Raw genomic sequence first — 6000 nt, forward strand, 5'->3', positions numbered from 1 at the left:
CAAGGAATCTTCCTGTCTCAGCCTTTCAAGCGGGTGGGACTACAGACACGGGACAGCATGCCTGGTTAAATTTTTTACTTTCTTTTGTTTTTGAGACGGAGTTTCGCTCTTGTACAGGCTGGAGTGCAATGGTGCGATCTCAATTCACTACAACCTCCACCTCCCGGGTTCAAGCGATTCTCCTGCCTCAGCCTCTCGAGTAGCTGGGATTACAGGCACGCGCCACCACACCCGGCTACTTTTGTTTTTGTTTTGAGACAGAGTCTCTCTCTATCGCCCAGGTTGGAGTGCAGTGGCGCGATCTCCGCTCACTGCAAGCTCTGCCTCCCGGGTTCAAGAAATTCTCCTGCCTCGGCAGCTGGGACTACAGGCGCCAGCCACCATGCCCGGCTAATTTTTTATATTTTTGGTAGAGACGGGGTTTCACCATGTTAGCCAGGATGATCTTGATCTCCTGACCTCTGACCTTGTGATCCACCCACCTCGGCCTCCCAAAGTGCTGGGATTACAGGCGTGAGCCACTGCGTCCAGCCTAATTTTGTATTTTTAGTAGAGATGGGGTTTCTCCATGTTGGTCAGCCTGGTCTCGAACTCCTAACCTCAGGTAATCCACCCATCTCAGCCTCCCAAAGTGCTGGGATTACAGGTATGAGCCACCATGACTGGCCAATTTTTTACTTTTTTGTAGAGACAGAGTCTCATCATATTGTCCAGGCTGGTCTCAAACTCCTGGGCTCAAGTGATCCTCCTGCCTTGGCCTCCCAAAGTGCTGGGATTACAGGCATAAGCCACTGCACCCGGCTCATTATTGAAGCTTTTTTAAAGTTTTAGATAACACTGAAGTCTCTGTCTGTCTCTCCCAGTCTGGGCCGGGTTCCAGATAGAGTGAGGCCAACCTTGCCAGGCATGGTGGCATGCAATTATAGTCCCAGCTACTCAGGAGGCTGAGGCAAAAGGATCCTTTGAGCCCAGGATTTCTAGACCAGCCTGGGCAACATAGCAAGATCCTATCTCAAAAATAAATAAATAAATAAATGAGTCTGGGCACTGTGGCTCATGCCTGTAATCCTAGTATTTTGGGAGGCCCAGGTGGGCGGATCACTTGAGGTCAGGAGTTCAAGACCAGCCTGGCCAACCTGGCGAAACCCCATCTCTACTAAAAATACAAAAAATTAGCCAGACCTGGTGGTGCTCGCCTGTAGTCCCAGCTACTTGGGAGGCTGAGGCGGGATAATCGCTTGAACCCGGGAGGTAGAGGTTGCAGTGAGCCAAGATCACGCCACTGCACTCCAGCCTGGGCAACAGAGCAAGACTCCACTCAGAAAAAAAAAAGAAAAGAAAAAAAATTTGAATGAGGCCAGCCCTAGCACTGTCCTGCTTGGAGACCTGAATCAGCCTGGTCACGCCCCTGAGCCTGGAGTCCTAAATTTATAACCTACCCTGTGTCTGCTCTCAATGTAGCCTGGCCCCTCCTTGAGTTCCACATCAGCTTCCCCAGGTCCAGGAAAATGGAATTTTTCCTTTGTACCAAGAGAGGTCCCTCGAGGGTAAGCGTTGGCCCTGGCCGCTGCAGAGAAATTCCACAGCTTTGGGAAAAGGATATTTAGGATCTTGCGGCTGCTTCTCCCAGCCCAGGCTCGGGTCTCTTTGAAATCCACTTTGTTGACAGGGCACAGTGGTTCATGCCTATAATCCCAGCACTTTGGGAGGCTGAGGTGGGCAGATCACTTGATGGTCAGGGGTTCGAGACCAGTCTGGGCAATGTGGTGAAATCCCGTCTCTACTAAAAAATACAAAAATTAGCCAGGCATGGTGGTATGCACCTGTAATCCCAGCTACTTGGGAAGCTGAGGCAGGAGAATGGCTTGAACCAGGGAGATGGAGGTTGCTGTGAGCCGAGATCATGCCACGGCACTCCGGCCTGGGTGACAGAGCGAGACTCCATCTCAAAAAGAGAGAGAAAAAAAAAAGAAACCGTTGTTGTTGAGCTCCTAGCTTCCACAAATGTGGCCCTTGCGGTGACTGCCCTTGCAGAGGTGTGGCCAGTTCGGGTGGACCCGGGACCCTCTGTGTGGGGCACTCCTCCCCAGGAACAGTGGGCGTTTGTGAGTTCCTGTGGGGCCCTCCTCTGTGGCCCCATTCCTGTTTCAAAGGAGCCCCTTGTGGGATCTGGATACATAGCCAAGCCTCAGGCACACCCGGCTATGCTGGTAGTGAACAGAAAAATAGGTGTGTGTGTGTCTGTGTTAGAGCTCTCTTTCCTTTGAACGGCGTCTTTGAAGGGGATGGTGGGTCTGCGTAAACCTCAGGTGGCGGAGGGCAAGCCGGTAGCCACCACGATTCTATGATCACAGGTTGCTTTTCTGAGGATCTGCTAGTGTGTCGGGGAGGTGGGTTTTGGCTTGGCCTCAATGCTTTGGTTTCTGTGGAGACTCAAGGCTGCTACTGAGGGTGGTAAAGGATGCTGACAGTGTCTGGGGAGGAAGGTAGCCCCTGGGGACCCTTTGAAATTCCCAAGCCAGGCTTCAGGCTGGGATGTATTTTGTTTTATGTTTTTGTTTTTGTTTTGAGACAGAGTTTTGCTTTATCTCCCAGTCTGGAGTGTAGTGGTGCGGTCTCAGCTCACTGCAACCTCCACATCCAGGGTTCAAGCGATTCTTCTGCCCCAGCCTCCCTAGTAGCAGGGATTATATGCATGCACCACTACGCCCAGCTAATTTTTTGTATTTTTAGTAGAGATGGGGTTTTACCATGTCGGCCAGGCTGGCCTCAAACTCCTGGCCTCAAGTGATCCGCCCACCTTGGCCTCCCAAAGTGCTGGGATTACAGGCATGAGCCACTGTACCCAGCCTGGGATATATTTTGGATGGAAGTTCACTGTGGCTGTTTTATTATTGTTGGTTTTCTTGTTTGAGACAGGGTCTCGCTCTGTCACTCAGGCTGAAGTGCAGTTATGCGATCATAGCTCACTGCAGCCTCTACTTCCTAGGCTAAAGTAAGTCCCACCTCAGCCTCCTGAGTAGATGGGACTACAGGCATGGATCACCACACCGAGCTAATTTTTAAAATTTTTTGTAGAGACAGGAGTCTTGTTATGTTGTTCAGGCTGGCCTCAAATAATCCTCCTGCCTCAGTCTCCCAAAGTGCTGGGATTACAGGCATGAGCCACTACATCTGGCTACTGAAGCTGTTTTGGAAGGTGTGATGGCGGGAAACCAAATACATTTTCCTGTGGGTCCTGTGGACCCCCACTCTATATACACATCGAGGTGGGTGTCACTGTCCCCAATTCACAGACGACCACGTGGCCTCATGTAGCCGACATTCTAGTAGAGAGGACAATAGGCAAAGCCATCAGGAATAAGAAACTGGTGTCACGTGTTACAAGGCGGTAAGATCAAATGAGAGATGTTCGGGCTCTCACCTGTAATCCCAACTCTTCACAAAGTCGAAGCAGGAAGATCGCTTGAGCCCAGGAGATCAAGACCTGCCTAGGCAACATGGCAAAAACCCATCTCTACAAAAAAAGCAAAAATTAGTGGGATGTGGTGGTGCGTGCCTGTAATCTCAGCTACTCAGGTGGCTGAGGCAGGAGAATTGCTTGAACTCGAGAGGTGAAAGTTGCGGTGAGCCGAGATTGTGCCACTACACTCCAGCTGGGGTGACAGAGTGAGACTCTGTCTCAAGAAAAACAACAAAGAGACCGGGCGCGGTGGCTCATGCCAGTAATCCTAGCACTTTGGGAGGCCGAGGCAGGTGGATCACCTGAGGTCAGAAGTTCCAGACCACCCTGCCCAACATGGTGAAACCCTGTCTCTACTAAAAATACCAAAATTAGCCGTGCGTGGTGGTGGGCGCCTGTAGTCCCAGCTACTTGGGAGGATGAGGCAGGGGACAGGAGATTTGCTTGAATCTGGGAGGCAGAGGTTGCAGTGAGCCGAGATCGCGCCACTACACTCCAGCCTGGGCAACAGAGTGAGACTCTGTCTCAAAAAATATAAATAAATAAATAAAAGTGAATCCTTCATGGGAGGGGATGTGAATGTGCAAACCACAGGTCCAAGCGCCTTCTGCAGGAGCAACCACATGTAGAAAGCACCCCCGTGGTGTCCCTGGAGGTGTCTAGATGGGAGACAAGCTGGGGTCTTGTTCTAGGCCTCACATTGAACTGACCCCAGGGGACCCAGACCCCAGTCAGTGGGAGCGGTTGGTGACCACCAAAGCCTGAAACCTGCCTGTGCCACCAGGGTTTCGGCAGGAATCTCTGCTCAGGGTGAAGGCAATTTCCTCGGACACACCTGAGCACATCAGCTGATTTCCTGGGCTTGGTACCAGGCAGCTTCTACTGTCCAAGCTGTCCAAAGAGGGGCTGTGTATCCCACTGGCCAAACTCATTGCAATTAACCCAGCTTTGTTGCAGAAAACAGCTTCCAGGCTGGGCACGGTGCCTCCCATCTGTAATCCCAGCACTTTGGGAGGCCAAACAGGTGGATCACTTGAGGTCAGGAGTTCGAGACCAGCCTGGCCAACATGGTGAAACCCCTCCTCAACTAAAAACACAAAAATTAGCCCAGCAGGATGGTGGGTGCCTATAGTCCCAGCTATTCAGGAGGCTGAGGCAGGAGAATCGCTTGAACCCGGGAGGTTGAAGTTACACTGAGCCGAGGTTGTGCCACTGCACTCCAACCTTGGCAACAGACCAAGACTCCATCTCAAAAATAAAAACAAAAACAAACATAGCAGCACTGTTTGTTTGTTTGCTTGTTTGTTTGTTTGTTTTGAGACAAGGACTCCGTCACCCAGGCTGGAGTGCAGTGGCACGATCTTGGCTCACGGCAATCTCTGATTCCTGGACTCAAGCAATTCTCCAGCCTCAGCCTCCTGAGTAGCTGGGACTACAGGCATGAGCCACCAAGCAGGGCTAATTTTGTTTGTTGTTTGTTATGTTTTGTAGAAACAGGGTTTCATCATATTACCCAGGCTGCTCTCAAACTCCTGAGCTCAAAGAGATCCACCCATCTCAGCCTCCCAAAGTGCTGAGATTACAGGCGTGAGCCACAGTGCCAGGCCAATAACGGCACTGTTTAAAATACTGAGAATGGAAGCAGGTGTGATGGCTTATCCCAGCACTTTGGGAGGCTGAGGCAGGCAGATCACCTGAGGTTGGGAGTTTGAGACCAGCCTGACCAACATGGAGAAACCCCGTCTCTACTAAAAATACAAAATTAGCTGGGCGTGGTGGCACACGCCTGCAATCCCAGCTACTCGGGAGACTGAGGCAGGAGAATCACTTGAACCCGGGAGGCGGAGGTTGTGGAGAGCCACGATCGCACCATTGTGCTACAGCCTGGGTGACAGAGCAAAACTCCCATCTCAAAAAATAAATAAAAAATAAAAATAAAAAATAAGCCAGGCATAGTGGCATGCACCTGTAGTCCCAAATACTTAGGGGGCCGAGGCAGGAGTATCGTTTGAGCTCGGGATGTTGAAGCTGCAGAGAGGCATGATCGTGCCATTGCACTGTAGTCTGGGTGCCAGAGAGTTACCCTGCTGCCCCCCTAAAAAGGCTGGGCTCGATGGCTCACGCCTGTAATCCCAGCACTTTGGAAGACCAAGGTTGGCAGATCACTTGAGGTCAGGAGTTCGAGACCAGCCTGGCCAATAGGGTGAAACCCCGTCTCTACTAAAAAATACAAAAATTAACCGGGCGTAGTGGCATGTACCTGTAGTCCCAGCTACTCGGGAGGCTGAGGCAGGAGAATCACTGGAACCTGGGAGGTGGAGGTTGCAGTGAGCCGAGATCGTGCCACTGTACTCCAGCCTGGGCGACAGAGCAAGACTCCATCTCAAAAAGGAAAAACAAAACAAAACAATACAAAAATTACTGGGGTGTGGTGGCATGCACCTGTAGTCCCAGCTACTTGGGAGGCTGAGGCAGGAGAATCTCTTAAACCTGGGAGGGGGAGGTTGCAGTGAGCCGAGATCGCGCCACTGCAGTCC

This window comes from Trachypithecus francoisi, unplaced genomic scaffold (genome assembly GCF_009764315.1).
Source record: "Trachypithecus francoisi isolate TF-2019V2 unplaced genomic scaffold, Tfra_2.0 Lachesis_group5, whole genome shotgun sequence".
Lineage (NCBI taxonomy): Eukaryota > Metazoa > Chordata > Mammalia > Primates > Cercopithecidae > Trachypithecus > Trachypithecus francoisi.